Source organism: Heterocephalus glaber, unplaced genomic scaffold, assembly GCF_053883595.1.
Source record: "Heterocephalus glaber isolate CG9 unplaced genomic scaffold, H.glaber_assembly_v1.0 deba00001457, whole genome shotgun sequence".
NCBI lineage: Eukaryota > Metazoa > Chordata > Mammalia > Rodentia > Bathyergidae > Heterocephalus > Heterocephalus glaber.
In genome coordinates, this window is record NW_028258305.1 from 16,544,021 (window position 1) to 16,569,044 (window position 25,024).

Below are 25,024 nucleotides of genomic sequence, written 5' to 3' on the forward strand. Positions count from 1 at the left end.
TTGATGGTCATTGTCTCACATGTACATGATTCCGATCAAAAGCCTAAAATGTCTAGGGAAGCTTCATAATTTAGTTTTCTCGAGTAGATGGAATTGCTTTTATTGGGAAATGCAGAAAGACAAGGGAAGTGGGTAGGATTTAATAGGACAGTCAAGAACATGAATGATATTCTCTCTAGAGGTGCAATGGGATTGTGTTTGGATTTTTGTCATAGGTGAGTGCTCTCATTCCAGAGGGCAAAACTCCACAGATTTGATACAGTAAATGGTTGAAACAAAACTAGGATCTTCTTCCCTGGGCTATTTAGTAGACACCTGCATGGTAGAAAAAAATGAAAGAAAATGCATTCCTTCTTTTTCTGAATGAAAGCTATTTTCACCTAGCAATTCTGTAGCACCCTCAAGGGATAGCATTATGTGAGTAATGTAAAAGTATCATTCCTCTCAAGTAAATGGACACTTATCTTATCTCATGCAGCTGTGAAGAGGTAATTGGGGTCCAAAGTGTAAAGTATAATGGAAGGTTATTGAGTCATTTTGAAATGACTGGGCTGGATTTTGCACTACATGTGTGATAACATTCTTTATGGCCTAGAGTCTTTCGTGTAAGTTTGCTTTTAGAATTTAATAAGACCAGAGTTAGAAAATTTGGAAGTTCTTTATTCCTCAGGAATCCAAAGATATCCCTCTGATTCTTGGGAACTTGATACCACTGAATAAGAACCATTAAAGTATTTATTTTGATTATTTTTTAGCTCATGACTGAAAAAGAAGAACAATAAATAAGATGTCTCTATCTCTGGCATTTTTCTCAAGTGATAAGGTGTGGGCTTCTAAACCTGGGGGCCGAAAGTGCCTCTGATGAAAAGATCAGTATTGTGCCCAAGTATCCAGGACTTCCAGCCCCTCCACTGACGAGGTGAGTTATACTTTCTTAAGATCTAAATGAAGTATTATTTCAATAGCTAGTTTACAGATATAGATGAGTCTCTTCCTCAAAGGGTCAGAGAATGTATTCATTATTGCTTATATTTAGAGATATTCTAAACTTAGTGTCATTTTTACAGAAAGACCACAGATAGTGAATGTTTTAAATTCTCATGTGCACATTTAAAAAAACAGATAACAGAAACTAAGTTTTCTGTAAAACCCAGAATCTACCTATATTTTTTACACAAATGCTTACTTTTAAGAGATTAGTTTCCCAGACACATTATTTTAGGTTGCTTTTTTCCAACTACTCATTCCTGAACTCTTTTTGCCTTTTTTCCTGCTTTGAATACAAAAACATTAACAGTAGATATAATTTCTACATTTTGATCTTGAGGCCAAAGGGAAATAGAATAAAGATATTGGATTCAAATAATGAAAAGAGTCTGTATCTCTGAAGGTATCTCTGAGTAGCAGCATTAACTCCAACACCTACCAGTATTTCAACTTTATAAAAACAAAGTAAATCCTTACTTGTTTACATTATTATTAGCGCAAGTGTATAAATTATGGCAAAATAAGTTTCTAAGTTATATATTTATGTTCCTTTCTCTGTAATCTCTTTGCACCTTGAATCTGCTCCTCGTACTTACTCTATTTCTCTGGTAACAGTGACTTCATTATTTGCACTGTAGTTTACCACGAATTTGATCTCAAAATGTATTTAATCTTTTTCTATCTCTGTTTTCACTGTCATTCATAAAATCCCAATTGGACAATTTCAATAATTTTCTAGTTGTTGTTCTACCTCCCTTGCTCTCCAGCAAAAAAGTTATTTTTTAGTGGTTATCAACCTTGATTTCAAACAACTATATTCCAAAAGATAAGAAACACCTTTCATAATTTTTACTAATAATAACAAAGCTGAAAATTTTATGAGGACTACTAGAAGGTACTAGACTAATTCTTCAATACTGTTTTATAAGCAACATCTATTCTGGCAAGGTTTTTCTTTATTACTGATAAGAGCCATGGTAAGGGGTTAGATGATAATAGCTTTAGGTATTCCCTAGGACTTTTGTTTTTCAGGTGAAATCATCTACCTTGAGTGCCAGAGAAGGAAAAAGAGGGAGGATCATGATACAAAAATCCGTATTCTTATCGTGGGGACAAATAAAATACTGAATGAACTCTTCCTTAATTCTGTTCATACTCTCACTACCTATAGCTCTACCCTAGTCTCTTTTTATGCAAAACTATTCATCTCTTCACCAACATAACATTCTTTCCTATTTCCATGTTTAACTTACTGTATTGTTTCTATTTTTCTATCAACCTTTGAACGTGGCATAATTCCTTTACCAGGAAGCCTTCTTGGACACTACCCAGACAGGGAAGGTTTTTCCTTATAAAAACACCTTTATTAAAATACATATTATCATAGATCATAATTACTATAATCCATTCCCAATGTCAAGTTTACTTAAACTGAGGCCTACATTATTTTTAAGTAAAATTTTTGTTAGTTGGAAGAATATTGGTTCCAGTAGAAATCTTGTTCTTTTATGTGATGGTCAAGTGTGGTCACAAGAGGCAGTAGGGGAAACAAAATTTACTAAGCACACAAATCCTAGAAACAGGAGTCAGGACAGGTCACATGCAGTTTCATAGGAAAGAACAAGTACGGATAAAGGAGCAGAAAGGTAGGAATAAGAGATGAAAGCCTAGCCCAAAGTCTTTATTCTAGTTTCTACAAGAAAGACAAGGCAGGGCAGAATGAGCAGAGTACATGGTTTAAAATTGGCTAATTTGAATAATTTCAGCAGGCTCTAAAATATAGGCATGGGACCTATTTGCCTGGTGCCTGGTATTTGTATAATTAAGGAGAGGAGCATTGCTCTCTGGAGTATAACGGCTAGACAGAAGATATTGTTTAGCTGGCAAATCAAAGGTATGCTCTACTTGTGCTTTTGTCTATCCCTAGGAGTGGCAGATTCTCCCCAGTTAGAAAAGTTTCTAGGGTGTTACAGCAATATACAGAAATTTTAAAAATTGAAAATATAAGAATGGCTTCCCTTATATAAGTAACTAAAAAACCAATTGTGAAATTGAGACTTGTAAAGAGATGTCATTAGAAGATTGAATCTTGCAAAACAGCATAGGAGAGTGATGTAAAGACAGAAAAAATAAATGCTCACTTTGAACTGTAGTTCTGCTGAAAGCTAAGATCTGGTGTTTTGATGGAACACTTTGAAAATCATGATAGTACCTTGTATGGTGGTTCTAGTGTTTGATTCTACATGTTTTCAGCCGGAAAGAAATGGAACATTCATATTGGAACCTAGACTGAAAAGAGTTCCTTAGAACCAACTGTTCTGTTTTTAATTCCTTCCAGGTGTAACAACAGGTGATAGTTCTTGTTTTTTTTGTTGTTTATTTTTTCGGTGTAGAGGGTAATTATAAAGGAAAAAAAGTCAGTCTTCCCATTACTTAACTTAGTCTGGACTTTTAGCTCCCACCCAAGCCAGAGGTTGACCTTAGTGGAAGTGAGAGGGGAGAGGCATGATATAAGCAGCTTTCCTAAGTAAGACCATCCAAGGAGACACCAGTGTTGGGTTGTTCAGGACTCAGTCTATTCTATGCTGTGACTTCACAATGTGAGTTTTAAGTCCAATTTCAAGGAAAGAGGCAACTTTATAGACTCTGGTGTGTCATATACAAAGTATTTTCTCTTAACCTCACGCATCAAAGTGAGAGCTCTATTATTTGTGTCCAGAGAGCATTTGAGAAGCAGAGTTTAGCAGCAAGAAAAGCACCATTCTTTGTAGCACTTCAAACATTGAGGATTGGCCTATTGATTTATCATTTAAGGTAAATATAGTAGCTGAGAAATGGATAGGACTGCAGGAGAACAAGACTTTTGATTTATTGACGAAACAAGTGTAGGCCTCTGGCTACTCTTTTTTTTTTTTGGTACCGAGGTCGAACTCGGGACCTTGCGCTTGCGAAGCAGGCAGCAGAACCACTGAGCTAAATCCCCTACCTTACTCTTTTTTAAAAATTAATTTATGGGTACATTTTAGATATACATAATGATAATATTCATCATAAGGAATTTGTGCCTGTACATGATATAACTTGATTTTTTTTTCTCATTACCCTCCCTTCCCTTCAACCCCGCTTTCCTTCCTTAATTACAAAAGCTTTGTTTCCATTTTTTTCCTTCTATTTTTTTTTTTTTTTCTTTTTGCCTTACTTACCTTGAGGACAAGCAAGAATGTCTGTTTTACAAATCCTAGAGTCCACCGTGGGCTAAAACCAGGTATATATCTGCCATTAATGAACAGTGAAGATTCCTGGGTCACTCTTTTAGCATAAGACACATTTTTTTCTAATCAGCTGAAAAAAAAGAAAATTAATTTCTGCCCTAAATCCAGTTAAATGAAGAGATGCTTTTGTATAAGTTTTCAACAAGGAAGAAGTTCATGTGATATGTATATGGTAACAGCTTTAAGAAAAGGGTAAAATATGTATCTTTTAAATATCTGAAAATTTGATGTTCATTATTTATGAATATATTTGTAATTGTAAGCACTTAATCATGATAAACATTATTTTCAGTAGTGAATTTAATTCTCTTAGACAAATTTAAAAAATGCATTCCTAATATTCTCCCTGATGTGTTCCTATAATTGTGTGTATTCTTTCTAATTTGGGTGCCCAAAATATGGGAAAACATAATAGTTATGGTCATAGATTCTGGTGTTAGGCTGCCTGAAGCTTAGTCTTGGTTTCAACTATACTTACTAACAGTGTAACCCTAGAAAAGCTACATAAAGTCTCTGTGCTTCAGTTTACTCATCTCAAAAATACATTAGATTCTCAAGATTTTTAGGAAAACTAGCTGGGTGTGGTGGCTCACATCTGTAAACCAAGCCCTTGGGAGGTTGAGGCAGAAAGATTGCTGTGAGTTCAAGGTCAGCTTTGGCTACATAGTGAGTTGAAGGCAAGCCTGACCTACATAGTGAGGCTCTGTCTCAAAAAAAATCCAAGCAAAAACATAGGAAAATTAAATAAGCTAATATATGCAAATACTTTGAAAATACATTGTATATAATAAACTATATACATTATATAGTATGTATTATATACTATATATTATTATATATATAATAAAGTATATGCATAATAAAGTATGTACATAATAAATGTCCATTTTAAATCTTAGTTTCTTAAAATTATTTTACAAAATCCCAAAGGAAATTCCCTTGGATTAAAATGCCATGGCAGACTGATTCTATGGCAGTAGAGTAAGGTGATAAGATGGAAACTTAAAATTTGAACCATATCCTGAGAATGAGAGGTGGAGAGGTTAATTTCTCCAAGCAATGATGGTGTGAAATTCCAAAGGGCACATATGCTGGATGTAGAACAGATTAATGTCTTCCTCATGTAGAACATCAAAATTAGTGTCTATCTTATCGGTTACATTTGAAAGATTAGTTTATACTTTATCATATTTCAAAAATTCTGTAGAAGTCTAGTCTAGTCTCATTGTGTAGTGTATTTGGAATGACTTTTGTGTGATACTGTTTTGCTGTCTTTGTAAAATCAATCTTCCACAGACCAAACAATCTGTTCATTCTAGCTTCATAAACTAGTTCTGTGCTGCTATAATTGGTATTTTGAAATAGCCCTCTACAAGTGGATTCATAAGACTACAGTCTAGTATATTAGCCAGAAATACAAAAATGGCCTTGTGTTTCTATGAAAGAGAGAGAAAAATATCCTAGCTAAGCTTTAATATACTAAATTTACACCTTTTGACTTACACCTAGTGTTTCTATAACTTAGCAAATGTTTCTGAAGCTCCAACTAGGAACAATAGATTCTGGGGTGGGGGCTCTCAGAATATGGGAGCTACTGTCTTCCGTACCAAGATATATCAATCTTTGAAACAGAAAACCTCCAGGTCCATTGAACAAGCATGAACATGGGTATCCACTCATAACTCTTTCATCTATTCTATGCTATGGTATGCATACATGCTTAGTAGAGAAGGTTGTCTTTACTTTGCACTGAATTTGAAACAATCCAGAATAACATCAATGTACTTAGCATTGTGCTTTTTAAATGAAAAAAAATTTCATAACAAAATAATAAGAGAATAACTAGAGTAATACATTATATATCATTATCTTCAAAGTAGTTATTTTCTCTTACAGAGAAGAAATAAACAAATAATAGCACAAAACTTTCTTTTCAATGAATTAGGAGAAACTAGTAGTATAAGCAAAATAAATTAGCATATATATTAAAATATTTTTGATGCAGCAGAATAGATAATTTAGGGAATTATTTGAACTTTTCACTACCTCCTATTTATCTATCTTCCATTTTGCTTCTTATTTGTCAATAAATACATGAAAAAATGTTCAACCTTGCCATTAGAGAAATGCACATCATCTTCCCCCAGAAAGAATGGCTATCAGCAAAAAATCAAATAATGACAAATGCTGGTGAGGATGCAAGGAAAAGAAATTCTATATTGTTGGTGGTAATGTAAACTGCTACAATCATGATGGGAATCATTGTGGAAATATTTTTAAAAACTAAAAGTAGAAATCCCATTTGATCCAACTCTCCTCTTTATAAGTATCTTCCCCAAAAAGTTAAAATAATCATGTACCAGGATACATGCATATCCATATTTACAGCAGCACAATTTACAATAGCTAATAGTGTATACATCCATCAACAGAGAAAGGCTAAGGAAAATGTACTTATACTGAAAAGAGTACTACTCTGCCATAATGAAAGATAAAATTGAAGTAAATGGGCAACTTGGGGACATAATGTTAAATGAATTATTGTGCTTTTGAGCTTACACGTGAAGGAGAGTACTTCTTCATGAGCTCATTCAAATGTCTTGAAAATATCTGTAAAGTTATAATTGTTTCTGCAACAATTTCCTGAACCTATAACATATCTTTATATTTATATATAAAAATTTGAAAACAGTATGGCTGATTGACATTTTCCTCAAAGCCCTGAGCACCAGGAAGTATTACTTTAAGCCTTCTCCATGACTTTTGGAACGACACTCTTAAGTTATTGCACACATATATTATCAGAAACAAATGAAAAGACACATGTTTCTTAAATGCATGTTTCTTTTGCCAGATGATTGTAACAGCTTCTCTCACCCACAAGCTCTTCTGGGGATGTGACCCTGTCCTCCCCCACTAAAAGTAGAGTTCATCTCTTCACTCAGTCAGATCCAGTGGGTCTTGTGATTGCTCTGACCAGTAGACTATGGCAGAAGTCAGAGCCAACTTATCGATCAGACACAGCAGGCACAGTGCCTAGTAGCTGAAAAATTTTTAAAATTTCTTTTAAAATAAAAAAATAAATATATTTTTTTGGTACCGCGGATCGAACTCGGGTCCTTGCGCTTGTGCAGCAGGTGACCAAACCACTGAGCTAAATCCCCGGCCCCAAAAAATACATTTTTATGTTTAAGAACATTTTACATATATATTATATATTTACTTTATAGCAACAGTCCCATAAAATATAATTATGTATTCAAATTTTATTTGGGTCTTATTTAATCTACTAATTTATTTCTTTATTTGTTGAGGGCAGGGCCTCAGAGGATCACAGAGAAGCCCTGAAGGACGTGATTAATATCACTTCTTAACAGTCCAAAGATGTTTCTGCTTCCTGCCCCTTGGGACATTCACTCTCAGAATCCAGCAACCATCCTGTGATAAAAGCAAGCTACATGGGAAGGTCATTCTGGTCAACAGTCCTCACTGAGCTCAGGATGGAAGCTGGAATTACTTGTCAGTCATGCCCATGAGCCATTCTGGATTCTTAGCTTGGCTGAGGCCTCAGGTAACTTAGTGAAGCCACATCTGATTGGAACTACACAATGGACACCAAGTGAGGTCTGTCCTATTTAACTCAGTCAAATCAAAACACAGCAAAAGGTAATGATAAAGTGGTAATTTGTTTTGGAGAGGTTTGTTAGGCAGGAATAGATAACTGAGACATCCATTCATTCATTCCCCATTTATGGAGCATTTTATATTGTAATATGGAAGATACAATAACTCATACTAGTAGTGTAGTGACTTTGTATGAAGATCATGTCCAGGTGGATTTCTTCTTTGAAACCCTGGCAGGGGGGAGTATAAAAATAGACATGAAATTTAACTGAAATTTAAATGATATTGCAAAGTTTTTAAAATATAAAAATGTTACTGATGACAAGTGTTGCAATTCATCAAAAGAAAAATATCTTTATCATCGAGCCACATCTGTTGGATAACATTTTTAAAGTAAACTTGTTCAAAGCCTAAGTCTATTAAGTCTATTATCTCTTAGCTGCATAATTTTGATCATGTATCTGAACTACCCTGCACCATTCATACCTAGTTCCTTTGGTTATTTTGAAGATCTAATTAATCAATATATGAAAAATTCTTAGAACAGTGCCTGGTGTATGCATAAATAATCACTAGATATTTTACATATAGTTATACTTTTAAATATTGAATTAGAATATAGTAGAGTTGATAGAGGCCAGACAAAAATATACTTCTTTATATTCCTACTATGTATTTCCATCACAGTATATCATATATCTGGTTATTACCCTTGGGATATCTTAGGTAGATCTCCTTGATTCCTTCACCAATGTCCAATATAAAAATGCTTAATTTTCATGTACTACAAATTGATTCAGTTTATGGTCAAACTCCCATTTCTCACCTAATTGGAAGTCTTTCTACCTGATCTAGGCTCTGAATCACATAATGGGGGACACAAGTCTCTTCTAACTTCTTTGTCCCCCTCAGGACACTCTTACTCCTCCTCAAGACACTCAATGGTCATGGCAGGTTTATTATGTGCAGTTTTTTCAAGATGACTTCAGCCCCACAAACTTCCATGCTCTTCAGACTGTTTAGTAGGAAATGGACAGACTGAGAAATGATGACTAATTCTGACCACGCAGGCAGCCTGAACCTGCTTTATCCCTTTCTTGGCTCTGATGTCATAGGCTATGCCAAGTCTTTTTGTAGACACCTTTAGGCAGTATCAGACATCAGTTACTACAATGTGAAATCCTGAGAGAAGACAATGTGACTTTGTGGGGAACAACTTCTTCCTCTTCTTCTCCTTCCTCCTCCTCCTCCTCCTCCTCCTCCTCCGTCCTCCTCCTCCTCCTCCTCCTCTTCTTCTTCTTCCTCTTCTTCTTCTTCTTCTTCTTCTTCTTCTTCTTCTTCTTCTTCTTCTTCTTCTTCTTCTTCTTCTTCTTCTTCTTCTTCTTCTTCTTCTTCTCCTTCTCCCTCTCCCTCTCCCTCTCCCTCTCCCTCTCCCTCTCCCTCTCCCTCTCCCTCTCCCTCCTCCTCCCCCTCCTCCTCCTTCTTTTTCTTCTTTAATTTTTGTACCAGGTATCCGACTCCGGACCTTGTGCTTGTGAGACAGGCAGCACCACTGAGCTAAATCCCTGGCCCCAGGAGCAGTTGTTTTTATTTTCCCCATTAAGTTTATTGGCATATTCTAGGTATACAATACAGTTACATTCATCATTGGGGTCTTGTACCTTTACATGATGTATCTTGGTTCTTATTGTTTTCCCCTTCCCCTGCCCTCCCTTCACCCCCTCCACCACTCCTTATTTACAAAGACTTTGTTTCCGTGTTTTTCCTTTTTACATATTTTTTCTTTTCCCTTCTTTCCTTTCTCCTACCCCTCCCACTTCCCTAACTCATTTAGACCTTTTCTTCCTATTTCACATTATCAATTATACATTTTGATTTTTATTTACACTTTTAGTTTTTCACACCAGAGAAACTGTTTGTAATAGCTAAAACTTGGAAACAGCCCAATTTCCCATCAACTGGAGACAGGATAAAAACGTGGGTTTTTAAAATAAAATGGATTACTACTCACCCATAAAGAATGAGAAACGAGACATTTACAGTTAAATGGATGCACTTTGAGGCCATACTCTTAAGTGAAATAAATATGACACACGTGTAAATACCGAGGACAGTTCTTAAAGACAGTTTCTTTTGGTTTTGATGAGGATAGTGGAGCAAAAGCATCTTATTTGGTCTGAAGTAGAGTAAAACACAACATTTGCCTCTCTGGATTCTCTTCAAAGCAGTTGTATTGCAGCTCCTCTCTGTTAAAATTCTTAGTAACCTCTTACACTCTAGGAGATGAGTGTAATTAATGCCACTAGACTTCATATCTGGTGCCTTTAGAAAGTCTTTCAAGGCAGATCTGTTCAAAAATTAAAATAATTTACATTCTTATTTCTCAGGCTTTTAACATATGCAACAATTCTATGAAAACTGCAAAGCTTCATTAGTATCTGGTTGAGCGTGTGTAAAGGTGTTAGAGTATATGGGTGTGGGGTATAGAGGTTTGAAACTTAAATGATGAAGTGATAATAACTTTAGAGTTTGAGAAAAGGGTATATTTTTTAATTCCTCCAAATTAAATTTTTACCTCTAAGTGGAAGAATTTTGAAGGTTAGAGGGCAGTGGTGAAATTCCTGTTCAGTATCTGACGAGCACTGTGATTTTGGAGACTTGACCTCATCTCTTCATATGCAAATAGTAAGAACAGTACCTACCTTAAATAAGGTCCTTATGAGACATTAATTAGAAGTTATATTATGTTACTTAGGTTGTCAAACATAGGTAGTCCTGTATAAATATTCTACTTTTCCACGAGTAAGGAAAAAATATTGCCAGCTATGTCTTATTTCTTATTAATAAGGAAATCAAACTACAAAAGAAAAGTTGAACGCATGCAGTAGGAATGTTTCAGTGGCTACCCGTTGACTTTATGCATACTTTTACTACTGTCCCATGGTACAGTGACAGGGAAAAACAACAACAGCAACCACAACACAAAAAATAAACAGGAACATATTCCATACCTATATGACAGGGATTGGGAGGGCCCCCATATTAAATATTTTATGTAGAGAAAATTATTTAATCCTGCACACAAACAAAAGTACTAAATAGGTATTGGAGCTATTCAGAAAGAATAAGTAACTCCTTCAAGTGACAGAGAATGATGACAAATGTAGAATTATGAACAATTTGGTCTGATATTTTTTAACTGGCATTGTTTAACTTGTTGTTTTGGTTAGTTTTTTCTGTTTGTTTTTTGTTTTTATTTTCATGCTAGAACAAAATGTCTGACAGCCACGACTTAAAGGAAAAGTTTATCTTGGATCACAGTTTCAGAATGGTTCAGTCGTCCATGGTTTACTGTCTCCAGGACAGCAATATCATGACTCAAGGGGTACCAGAGCAAAGTTACTTAGTTCATGGCTGCCAGGAAGCAGAGCAGGGGATCAATGGCAGAGAAGAAGGGGGCGAGGAACATATATAATACCCAAAGCCACACCTCTATGACCCCCGCACCCATCCTGGACACATCTAAAAGTGTGGTGCACCAATTTCCAGGGTGGATTCCCAGTCAATTCACATTGACACTCCACCCTAAGCATGTACTTGCTATCTACAAAAAAAAAAAAAAAAAAAAAAAAAAAATTACAAAGAAACTTCCCCAAAGTCCCTCACTTACAAAATCCAGCAAGTTATCTCAGTTTGATGTGTTTAGGAACACACTAAAACATTTTGGGTTGCACAGCCTTGAGGTAGGGGGAGATGTGCTGGCTTGCTGAAGATGCTGCTGTTTTTTACATAAGCAGCTTCAATGTTAGATTCAGGCAATGGGTTCAGCTCCAACCTACTATCTCACCATTTCCTCATTTAGTCCTTGCAATAACTTCCAAAATGAGTACCATTGTACTCCTTGTATTTAAGATGAAGAAACTGAGTTGAGAGAGGTAAAGCAACTTGCTCAGAGTTACACCCTTTGCTAAGTAGGAGGAATGGGACTTGAACCTGGGCTTTCTTGTTCCAGAGTCTGTGCTATTATGTGTTATATTATTTCTGTTAAGGAGGCACATTTGGTCCTTCTTCCATATTCTTTCTAACAGGATTCTAGCCCGGATATTGGAGATTTTGCTGCCAGCTCAACTCACCAGTCCTAGAAACGTTTTTTCCCCTTGTATTCAGTGAAGCACTTCTCCCAGAGAAAGATCAAATTCAGTTCAAGACCTTGTATTTCTCTTGCAGGATTTTTGCTTGGCATTTCAGTTGATTTTCCCAGAATTTGCAAGTGCTTATCCCCAAATCCTTCTCAAATGAAGCAGTCCCAAATGCTAAGCTTATCACCACAAAACTTGAGGAAAGAATAGACATGAATTTTACAAAACTAATCAAGCCAAATGCAGTGTCCATGGTTCAATTGTCAACACATGAGTCCCAGGAGTTTTAAGGTAATTGGCATGTCTGTCTGCTAAGTGAGGATGGGGAATGATAAAGAATTTCCAGGTAAGGTAAAATAAGATATCTTGCCATTCAAGGGTGACTTTGAACCATTTTGGTAATGTAAAAGGAACTGCTAGTATCACATTTTCAATAATTTTAACTGAGTTTTAACTGAGTTTTATTGAAATGTATATTTGGGAAAATGTTCATGTTCAAGGTCTTAGGAAAAGGTATATTACTTGAAATATAAAAGATCTCAGGACATTCATTTCCTTTTCAAAGGACTAGGCAAAATTTTGAAGTGATTAAGTATTTAAGTATTTTTTAAACCGAGTCACAAATATACACCAATGTTTTTTGTTTCTTGCTTGGCCAGACAATTCTCTAACTCTCTAGTTTAGCTTGGGGAAAATAATAGGCTTTGCCTAAGTATCCATTCTGTTATTTTAAATATGTATTCTTTGTGGAGAAAATTGACTATCTTATCATATTTTAATGGGCAATAGCATTGACAATATTAGTAATATATTAAAGAGGGAGAGATAAAAATTAAGACAAGATAGTAAAAGAAAATTGCATGTTCATTTTTATAGTTATGCTAGAAAATGGACAAAATGTGAATGATATAATTATAGAAGTATTTACTTTAATTGAGGTCTCCTTTAAAAATGCTACCATATTATTTTCAAAATTGCTGGTAATATTGTAAAAATTGGTCAGTCTGATGAGCTTCTATTTTAAAATCCAAGAGAAATAGGGAAACATGGACAAAGCTGTGAATTTCAGCACTTAGTTGCTGGTCCTTTTAAAATCATAGAAATAATACATCTCCTTCTCCTCCCTGTTGCATGCATACACACACACGCACACACACACACACACACACACACACACACACCACATGTGTCAAAGGCTCACAATCTGAAGGTCATAATAGGAATGACATAGAAGCCCTTAGGAACTCAAGTGTAATAAAAGGGAAAAGTTGTTCAAAATAGAACAGTGAAGAGACTCTCATGTAGAAATGAAACTATCACCTGATTTTACAGAAAAATAAAACCCTTTTTCTTTCTCCAAATTAAAAATGAAGGTAATGTAGGACATGTGACTTTTCAGTCTACTTGAAAATGATACTGACTCTGTAAAGAAAAAACCTGAGCTATGAATTTTTCATTATATTTGAAAGTAGTTGTAAAATTTTATGGGAGACGGATTTTGTTACAGTATTTCTGGTCTCTGGTATAACAAATCCCTCACGCAATAAATCTTTTATGACTCAAAAAAACTATATTTTTCCCTAAATAAACTTTTTTCTGATAGATGTTCTCCAGAAAGTGAAACAACTTTAGAAACTTTCAGTTGCAGGGTCTATTTTAAGTTTTTGTGCAATAAGAGCAATTTTTTAATCCATAGAAGGCAATGTAAGCATTCATTCTCTACTGAAGAGCTAGCTTTCTGGCCAGTCTACCCTTGCATAGAGTTCTGGCTCTCTGGGAACTCATTTTGCCCAGTTAGGGAAGGGCCCTGTTAGGCTGCTGTTGGCCATGGTCTCGACCTTCCCAAGGCATGGGGTAGAGAGTGATTTGACAGCTCATGGCCCACTGCTGCACTTCTCTCAGCCGTATAGCGCTAGCTTTCTGTAAGGAAAGAGGCTGCCTTTTCCTTTGTGAGCAGAGAGCTGTGACCAGTCACTCCCCTACCACCCTGTCTGGCCGATGTTCTCCAGATTGGGGCAGATATCCTTGGGTTGTCTTGTGAGTCCCCGCTGCTGCTGTGGCCCATCTCTAGCTAGCCTTCTACTTCATTTCAAGGAAAAGCAGACAATAAACAGTAAAATAGTTTCCCCTCTTTGATCCAAAACATTATGCAGAGGAAGTAGCTAATGACAATGCAGTTATGACTCACATTTTGATAAAATTAAAGCCAACCAAGAAACAAATATCAGAGGAAATGAAGCAGTGTTGATGTAAAAGATTAGGTCTTCACAATGTCAGTTGGTTATCATTTTCAGAAGCTCCTTTAGAGTACCTCAAGCTTGATGTTACTGAAAAAATTTTTTAATTCATTAGGTTTATCGGTACATTTTAGGTATATAATATGAAGACATTCATCATTGGGAATGTGTGCTTTTACTTGATACATTTTGGTTCTTATTTTTTTCCCCATTCCCCTGCCTTCCCTTCAACCCTTCCACACACCCCCACCCCATTTACAAAGACTTTGTTTCCATTTTTTCCTTTTCTCATATTTTTTCCTTTCCCTTTTATCCTTTTCCCTGAGTTACATAATTGTTTGCTGCCTGGACAGCTCTGTTCCCTTTAGAATGTTTGACAGCATCTCTAATCTTTACCCTCTAGGTGTCAGTAGTGTTTCCTCCAACCCCACCTCCTGCTGTGATGTCTCCAGACATAGCCAAATGCCCACTGGGGTGAATTACCTCAACTGCATCCTCTGTTTATTTGAATCTATGGATTATCCCTAGTATGTAAAAACTTATTGAAAAAAAAATGGGGCAGGGGATTTAGCTCAGAGGTTCCACTGCCTGTCTAGTAAGAGCAAGGTCTGAGTTCGATCCCCAGTACCAAAATAAAATAAAATAAAATTTATTGAATGAATGAGTTAACAAGTAAAGGTGATTCAATTGCTTATCCCATTGCTTGGTATACAAGTAACTTACTGAGCAAGTATGCTGTTAAATTCTTGTGTGATAGATTATAACTAAACTTGTTTATCTCGAGATAAATTCCAATGTTTGCCTTGGAAGGGCAGGTAACCTATGATGGAAGTTTTGAAGGAAAAAAGGCATAGTTAACTTCCATAAGCTATTCACTACATAATTTACCCCTATTCCCTCTTAAAACCCCACTAAAACAGTGAAGGGATGTTGTTCTTAAAAGAGCATTAATTCCCAAGAAGGGAAAGCAGATGATAACTATAAAATTTTGGGAACCAGAAACCCTAAGTCCATAGGGTAAATATTTCCACCCATCTAAAAAGCTAAATTCTAAGCTGGGAATGGTGAACAGTGTGAAGCACAGAGTTGCACCAAATCTTGTAAAACCATGGCACCAGATGTCATTGAAAGTGGGGGTAGGATGGGGAAATAATGAAAGGATTGGTCAAAAATATATTTAAGAAGCTTTTGACTTCAATCCTTTCCTCTTTTCCAAGCAGTAAAACAACTGTCCTTCTGTAATGGTGCAGAAGTTTCAAGGTTTATTCTCTAGAAAGCCTGAACCAAAGAGTATGGGCATAAGTGAGTACAGGAAGAAACACCTGACAATGTTAATGCAAGGATGTTTTATGAAAAATGGGGAGATTAAGTGAAAATCTGTCTACACAATGAATTCTTAAATCAAACCCTTTTCATCAATGGAACCCTGAGTTTAGACCTTCTCAAGAGACAATGTAACTTGGTGGACTTGGAACCCGGCAGCCTTTTCTGCACTGTTAGCCATGTGGCTTTGGACGAGCTGTTTGATTTATTTCTCTTTTATTGTCCTTGTCTACAACACTACGATAAAATAGCACATTTTGCAGAGTTTCAGGGATTAAGTAGAATATTAGCTTGCTCCTGAAGCCAACACTCAGCCATTTACCTGAGCTGCAATTGTCAGTACCCTGTGTCAGATCACAGAAGACTGTTCAGACCAGAGGACATTGATTTGAATTTGTCTGGAAGCAAAGTTTATATGACATGGATTTACTTTTTATTTTGAGGGTGAATATTGGCTTCCCTTTCATTATTTTCCCTCTTGCTTAACCTCACACAGAATTGTGTTTGGTCTGTTAGAAAGTGTGCATTGATATTCAGGAGAATGTGAACACCGGGGGACAGGACACCATGCCCTGGAAACCCACGCCCTGAGATCTGATGCCCTCTGCTTCTGGTGGCCAAGACAGGGCAGTCACCACTTTCGGTGACGTGGCTGCAAATGGGACTGTCACAGGTCTTATTCAGAGATATCTGACTAGGATGGTAATTAGATGGACTTAATATGAAGCAACCTTTCTACCTATCGTCGTATTAGAAATTGAAATGAAGTTCCCTTCTACCTGGCTCCTATTTTTCTCATCATTTTGCTTTTGCTCATTTGTTTGAATGTGGTAGTTATGAAAGTTCTTAGTTCTAGGTAGTAGTTTCATGTTTTCATGAATACAGATTTGTCTTCTGCACATGGAGACTGGGAATAAAATTTGATGTATTCCAGAATTATTTCTTAATTCAGAGGAAGTTTAACTTTGAAAGGGATCCAGTGGGGTTGTCTCTGATTCTTGTAGACACTTGGGAGAGCTCCATTAAAAACTGACACTTTTGAGAAGATTTTTATAATAAAAATATTAATTACTCAAAAATTACCTTAGAAGTATGTAGACTGTTAACTCACATAAAATAAGCACTAGCTAACTGTTTATTATTTTATTGCAACTTGGGATCAGGTAAGTCCAAGAGAAAGGCCCTAAAGATATGTGTAAGCCATCCATGGTGGCACGTGCTTACAGTCCCAGCACTCTGGGAAGCTGAGTCAAGAGGAACCAAAATTTAATCTTAATCTGAGAATATGACCAAGTCAGTGAGTGAGACCTTGTATCAAAATAAAAATTATAAAAAGACCCTGAGTTCAATCCCCAAAGCCAAATAAATAAATAAATAAATAAATAAATAATAAAATGTGCAATATTTTTTTAGCATGGAAATTCAACTTCCTCTCAAAACATCCACAGTTGAGTAATCTTTTGGACCACTCCTGGTTTCCAGTTAACTTTCAATTCCTATTCTTATGTACCAGTAGTCAGCCAAGTAGCATCAACCTCCTGTGAAAATTTTGAAGTCAGATAGTAAGGTAAACAAGACCAATAATATACAATTTAAAATAAATACAGTCACTGTGTTTAAAAGAAGAGCTGAAAGAAATTATTATTATCCTCAGAGACAAAAGAGAAAATGAGCAAGCATACATTTCTGTATTGCTAGTAAAGTATATTAACAACAGAAATAAATGAGTGCTATAGGGTATAAAAACTAGATAACAAATATGAAAAATTCAATAGGAAATGTGAAAAATAGCTTTGTGTTTCCCCAGAGTGCACTGGTTAGTGGCAAAAAGATAGAAGAGAGGAAATCAGAAAATCAGGTCAGAAGTGTCCACATCTTAATGGGCTGTGGTATTATGTAGCACTTTAACATAACTAGTCTATGGTAGCTGATAGTAACAGTATACAGTAGAATAAAAACATTTTCAGACATAATACACCTATAAACACTACCTTTTATGAATCTGTTTTTCCAGAAATATTTTGAGCTAAAAAAATAAGAGAGTAATCAAGAAAGAAAAGGACCCAATAGCCAATTCCCGGGAAATGAAGGTGATCTCCAGGCTGATTAGGAGGAAAGGTCTGAGTTAACAGCTTTTTATTGCACATCCAGAGAGCAAACAGCCCATACTGGACAAGCATTTGAAGATCAGTATGATCCAAAGAAGGTTTATCACATCACAGATTGGTTTGGTGGAAAATTTCAGGAATGTCTGGTAAGTTTAGAATTAAAGTGTTAGTAGAACAGCCTCATGTAAATTGATCATCTTCCCACAAAATAAATGAACTCTTTGCTATTCTTGTATTTGAATGACACTAAAATTATCACAATAGAATTCATCTGCTAAAAATCTGTATTTTGCTTTCAGCAGTCATGAAAAATTCATGCTAGGTATCTGCTTTTTAAAAGTCTTCAGTGGTATTTTTTAAGAATGGTAGCTTAACATTTCATTTTGATTCCTAAGGTTTCTCATCATAAGTTCACAGTAGTTATTTGTGATTCCTGGGCAGTGTTCTATATCTACACTGTCATATCTTTTTCAAAAGAACAATCTATTCTCTTTTATTAATAAATCCTTTCTCTTCCTGTCCTTGGGAAGTAAGCACTACAGAGAGAATTAGAAAAAGCTTCCAAGGCCTAATATTGACTGCCTTGAGATTAAACCCACAACCTATGAGACACAGAGAGTTAATCTACTGAAGAGTGTGCAGTTCACAGCACAAGGAGTGCTGTATAAGGAATAAAAGGGTGGTAATTTCTGAGACAACATCCTTTTACCTCCCTCCCCACAGAGCTGTATTGGCTCTAATACTTTCTAATATTCTTAGTATTTTCTCATTGGACTTCTAAAAATCCAGAAATATTCAAATCTCCTATAGTACCATCAGCAATCTTTGAGATCTTTCCACAGCTTTCATGGCAGTGGCAGGAAAAACTGAGGAGTGTACTGAGTTGGGGACACCTAATTTCTAGTTTCATGTCTTCCAACCTGTGCTAGGATTGTTTTAGTCAGATATATATCACTGTGATCAAATACTTGTGAAGCCAATTTGGAAGAGAAAAGGTTGAGTTTGGCTTGTAATTTGAAAAGGTTCAGTCTGGGTTTGGCTGGCTCCAAGGCAGAAATGACAAGGTGAAAGGGGATTGTGGAAGAAAGCTGCATAACCCACGGCAGCCAGGAAAAAGAGAGAGGGAGAAGAACCAGAGGGAGAAACACCTCTTCCAAGAGTTCCTGCCCAGTGACCCACCTTCTCCTCCAACCAGGCCTCAGCTTCTAATAGGCGAATTCAGCCATGAACTCATTAATAATTGATCCATTTCATGAAGTTAGCACTCTTATGATTCTTTTGCCTCCACAAGTCCTATCTCTCAAGACATGAGACTTTTTGAGGGACAGTGTAGGTCTAAACACCATAACAAGGACCTTGAGAAAACATTTACATTTCACATGCAGCTTCATTTGACAATTGGGTAATAAAGGCAACTTCATTTGTCCCTTTTATGATTGTAAATGTGGTAACTTGTGTGTAATAATGTGTTTGTGTTTGTGACATGGGTCTGTGCATGGCTGTTTAAATAATGTAATTGCCTCTAAATATATGATTCTATACCTCAACCTTGGCCTGCATTGATTAATCCCCTGAAAAGACTGCTTCTGAATCATTGCCAATTTTGTGGTGTAGGAAACTGAAGTTCAAGTTTTACTGTTTTTGATTTATTTTTCTAGGATTTAAAGTGTCATGGTCTGACTTTAAGTTATAGAAAATTAAGGAAAATAAGGACAAGGGCCATAACCCGAGGGGTCAGAGGTTATTATTTATTTTTGATGTTGAAGATTGTTAGATTAAATGTCTTGAAGCTTCATTCATTATGCTTTTAAATTTAACTGAAAAGAAGATAAATAATAGTCTTGGAGAAGCCATAAACTGATGTCTGGACTGCTTTTGATTGGGTTGTCTTTAGAGGTGAAGAACATGGGTCTCAGTGTCCCGTTCCATTGTACCAAGTATTTCTCAAATTGAAAAGAATAGAGATATTAGTTTAATTTATATGGATTACTGCCTAATATGTAAAGAGGAAGAAAAGCAGCAATGAGGAAAGACTTGGCTCAAAACCATATAATCACATTTAATTGGGCTTGGTTTATAGTATGCTGTGGTTTTCTTTCTTTCTTTCTTTTCTTTTTTTCTTTTCTTTTTTTTTTTCTTTTTCTTTTTTTCTTTTGAGACAGGATCTCACTATGTAGTCCAGGCAGGCTTCAAACTCATGGCGATCCTCCTGCTTCAGCCTCTGGAGTGCTGGGATTATGGGTGTGGGCCACCACCTCTGGCTATTGTTTTCTTGAATTAAATTAATTTGTCCCTTCAATACAAAGAATCTTTAAACCTCTCTCTGTTATACAGTAATGAAGACATTCTAACTATGCTTCCAGTACTTTTTCCTGCTACCATTCCACTTGCTTAATGCTTCATTTGCTCACTCTCAACTACTGTACCAGACTCTCTGTTCCTTCCTGAACCTTGACTCTGCTGACCCATGAGTTCAATTTTCTTAGCCTGGTGCCTGTTTCTTTGTTCTTATAATTTTATTTTTTATGAGTTTTCTTCTGTATGATCTCTGTTAATGGGCTTCACTTAGTAGATTCCTCAGCTTCTATGTCACTATGATCAAAGTGATTTTCTTCATGATTTACCAAATTCTATTATATTGGATTCATGAATCCATTGGTATGTAGTATAAATATTGAATCTATTGGTACCTAATAAATATCAAGACATTTTAACTGGGGTGATTTCATACACCTTTGGTAAACTTAATGATTGCTTCCATTGACTAAGGTATCCTTCTTTAGTGTAATCAAAACCTTTTCTAAACATATTTGTGTTCTGTAAATTATTAAAAGAATCCTTTGTTGTAAAATATATAAAAACAGATAAAATACATTTTTATTATTGACTATAGTTATCTAGTGAACTCTAGTATGAACCATGTTTTAATTATAAAGTGGGAAATAAGACTACTTTTTATTTTTAAAAATACTATACTTAGCTAGATGTGATGGTGCACACCTGTAATCTCAACACTCTGGGAGGCTAAGGCAAGAGGATCATAAATTTGTGTCTAATGTAGGCAACTTCATGAGTTACTGAACTCAAAATTAAAGTCTCAAAATTAAAACAAACAATCAAACAAACAAAACTGGCTAAGGATCTAGGGATGGAAGTAAGTGAAAAGTCCCTGGCTTGAATTCCTACACTTTGAAAAACAAAACCAAGCCTTCTTATTAAGTGACAAGAGTACCATTTACATCAATACTTAGATTGCATGTTTAACTTTGAAATAGGTTTCGAAATTTATGCCATTTATCCCCAATTCCCATAAATTTTGGTATGATTTTTCCTATTTTTTTCAGATGAGGTATTTGAGTCCCAAGAACACTCTCTGGTTTTATTTATTTTTTTATTTTTTCCATTTTCCCCCCATCAAGCTGCTCAATTTGAGAATGTAGGTATTAATGTTCTGGTTCTCATTCTTTTAATCAGGCTAAACTGTCTTTTAGATTACATGCTCTGTCCAGTGGAACCTTCTTTTAAGGTAAGATATTTTTTTTCTGTTAATTTTAAAGAAGAATAGCTCATTAAATAAAAAAAGGCTTAAGTGCAGTAAACGTATTTTCACCTCCTAAATCTTTTTTAAAAACTAACTTAATGAGAACTATCACTTATATTTTGTTAGTGAACTCTCCGATATGGTTCAGAGTATATCAGTACACACCAAAATTTTTATGTAAGGCTTTATTACAGGCAAAGATGATGAATTCTTTTGAGTCTGCTTTAATTATTCCCCTTTTCAGGTACCATGACAGTCTATATATTACTCTACATTCCCTGCTTTACATAAAGTGTAGTTTGTAGTTAAATGAAACATTGACAAAACATCACAGGATGTGAATGAAAAGGGTCTGTTCCTTTCACAGGCAGAACTGTAGCTTCAAATAGTTACATTAATTCAACCACCAAATACATGAAATTCATTTTTCGATTTCATCTTGAGACCTTGCCACAAGCAAAATAATAAATGTTTCACCCTGCAGAAGCTTGTTAGCTAAACTTTCACCATAGAGCTCATGTAATTACCCTGTAGATTACTGCTCAGATGCAATCTGGAAGCTAAATTTTCTTTTAATTGGTTTCTTACAGTTGCCACAAAAAAGGGAAAGATATGGTTCAGTTATCAAAGTTTTAACAAAGATGAGAACTTCTTGTTTGGTTTTGAGTTATTTCTGCAGGACTCCACATCGTGAATTTGGAATTGGTCTCCAGTCCTATGTGAGAAGAATTCTCTATTTCTTGCCAATGGAGATCAGGACCCGTGCACACCCTGGTGTCTGTGAAATGATGAACTCCTACAGTGCCTGCAATTGGAGATGCTCTCTGCTAGAAAAGCACGTGGTATAGACAGCAATTGGTTATCATGAGTAAGATCCATTCTGGGTCGTTTCACACCAAACTTCCCAGAGGACCTTTTCTTCCATTGCCTATTAATCCTCTGCTGGTGATTTAACCTTTTAGCCCTGATTCCTCTGCAAAATAAATTGAAAGTAGTCTAACTGAATATAGAGTCTAGACTAAGGACAAGACCAGGCTTACACTGAACTTTTCAGCACTAAGCTCCACATTGTGCTCCCAGCCAGAATGCTCTGTGCACTCCTGCTCCTACCCTGGAAACTGTTTTATTTATTTATTTGTTAACTGTTTTATTTGATCAAACCACGGTGATTACTGGCCCAAATTGTGAGGCATTCCCTTACTGTCACTGTCCTCCCAGTTCTCCATAAGCCACCCTCCTGCCTATGATATCCTCCTTCAGAATAGTTTTATGAATTATTATTTAAGTAAATTTTAGAATAAATTTCTGTGAACTGTCTAGGGGACATTTTAACTTGAGGTGTGAGTTTTGTGTCCCAGGTACTTTAGTATCCTAAAAACATTACCTCAAAGTGTTCAAAGAATTCTGCACATTAGTGAGCTGAGAGGGAGGAACTTGGAGGGAGGGAGAAAGTCAGAGAGGTTCACAGGCTGTTCAATGGTTCATGTGACTGCTTGTTCCTCTGCAGTTCCACTGCTGTCCCACCAGGACTTGGTGTAGCGAGTATCATGGCTGGTAGCTGGTTAGTTCGGGTCTCTGCTGTAGTGTACAGCCATACAGCAGATCAAAGAAAACATAGTCCATTAGACACAGCACTTTATTCTGAGGTAAGTAGATCCATTTAAGAATAAAAAAAATCCAGTCATCACAATATCCATAAAATTAACAAAGAGCTATCTGCTATTCTCCTAAAAAGATTAAAAACTATGACTTACTATAAGAAATACATTTGAAAATGTGCTGCTCCAAGACACCTCCCCACCTCCCTTTTTCTGTCTCTGTATTCATATCCATCACTTCCCCCAATCAATTCTTCTCATTTCCCCTTGATATCCTTACTGAATGCAATGTTTTTCTAAGCATCGTTTGACTTTATATATTTGTGAAGAACTGGTGACAACTTGAGATAAAGTGCAGTAAATATTAAGATTAATCAGAAAATAGTCACCCAGGGCAGCATTTTTCATTTTAAGCAACACCTAGAAGAGGACAGTGGCCTTTTTAAATGCCCATAGCTGATGAAAGAAATGTGAGATTGATTGTGAAATGCTGAGGGGCCACCAGATGATCTCCTCTGAGCTTTTCAGGGGAGGCCCTTCTATGTCTCACAAAATAAATGTGATTAATTTTTAACTAGGCAGTAACACTCCCATCTCTCTATATCATGTAGGCTAGGAGAGTCTATTCCCTTGATGCAATAATGATATTACTTTATATTTACATTGTACTTTATGCTTTTTTAAGGACTGTATTTGGCAATGTACCATTGCATCCCATTTTAAAGAGCATCCTCAAATGTTTCATTCTGTTTCCTTCATGGAAGGAGCAACAGAGGGGAAATAAATTCCCTATATCTCCTAGTTTGTTAGAATTAGGATTAGAACTTGCTATACTATTCCAACATAAGTGTTTTTATCAGCTATTTGATTAGGTTGAGTTATTTAAACTGGGGAAGAATTTTGTAATTTGCTCTAAATAAAAAGTTGAACATTTAGTTAAAAAAAAAAAATCTTGGAATTACTAGCCAGACATGGTGGTAATTTCTCTGTAATTTCAGAGAGAGAAACAGTGAAAGAGAGCAGGGGGTGGGGGAGGCTAGACTCAGAACCAGCAGAGACTAGGCAGACTAGATTATTTGATGGTTATTAATACATTTTTTCATCTTTGCATTCCCAATAGTAGTACTTTGCTGGGTGTGATGGCGCACGCCTGTAGTCCCAGCAATAGGGAGGCTGAGGCAGGAGATTTGGTGTGAGTTCAAGGCCAGACTGACATCAAAATAACAAAACAAAATGGAACAACAATGACAACAACAAAACCCAAAACAAACAAACAAAAAACCAATAGTAGTACTTCAATTGACCACAACAGATTTTCAGTAAATATTTATTAGCTGAGATTTTTATCTTTGCTACATATAAAGATGACATTCATGTATTTGAGCGACTAATTCCAAAATTATTTTGAAGAAGGGATTGTTATTGTTTCCATTTTCTATATAATGAAATTGAATTATATGTAATATGTAATATATCCATGCAGAAATGATGAGTGTTTTGGTCTGTGGACATATGGGATGCAATGAATTCTGAAGAAAATCATCTCTTGGCAAAGTATGAACTACTTCCCTTATATGATTAGCAAGAAAACACAGGATAGAGTAACCTTATCAGGTCTTCCTCAGTAAAGGAATTACCCATTTTTTATGAGATAGGTCATTTCTCCTCCAGTTATGAGTCATCTTTGTTGTGTTCTTAAATCATGAAATTTGAGGTCCTGAACTTGGAGACATTAATAGTGTCTATAATTACCTAATTCCTATTTTGTTTCAAATGCTAATGTATCTTTTGTCACTTCTTCTCTATTGGCAGTGCTACTTTTGGTTGGATTAGGAATAAGTCCAGAATGGACTGAAGCAATCATGGGGTTGACAAAGATAGCCTTAACTTTTCCTGCAGCTTGGATGAACTTAGGCCTCCTCTGTTTGTTTACAAAGTGCAGTTAAAAAACAAACAAACCTATAATGAATTGTCAATCTATTCCTTGTCCCTTCTTCTCCAAGATATTTTTCTTAAGTATTTTTGAAATTTAATGATCAAGAAAATAGAGCTCCTGGAAGATTATTGTCTAGTTCTACAAAAGACAACCAGTAAATACCTTAGCCATGAATGTACATTAAATTTGATTAATACCAGCTTCCTTTCTATTTGGGTTACCATAGACATGGATGTCAGAGACTACAGCTTGTTACCAG

At 35.8% G+C, this 25,024-nt stretch overlaps 1 long non-coding RNA gene and 1 pseudogene across 2 annotated transcripts in view; one reads left to right on the forward strand and one right to left on the reverse strand.

Annotated features, from left to right (window-relative positions):
- Window positions 1–557: 557 nt before the first annotated feature.
- Window positions 558–25,024, forward strand: part of LOC147826969 (uncharacterized) — a 69,223-nt gene continuing 44,756 nt past the window's right edge. Inside the window, exons 1-3 of one of the 2 annotated variants that reach the window (XR_015453112.1) lie at window positions 558–919; window positions 17,597–17,836; window positions 21,182–22,877. This is a non-coding gene — a long non-coding RNA (uncharacterized LOC147826969). Of the gene's footprint in view, window positions 920–17,596; window positions 22,878–25,024 lie in introns of both variants that reach the window. The other variant, XR_015453111.1, reaches the window with a different exon arrangement.
- Window positions 13,691–13,925, reverse strand: LOC147826970 (Nuclear RNase P; annotated as a pseudogene).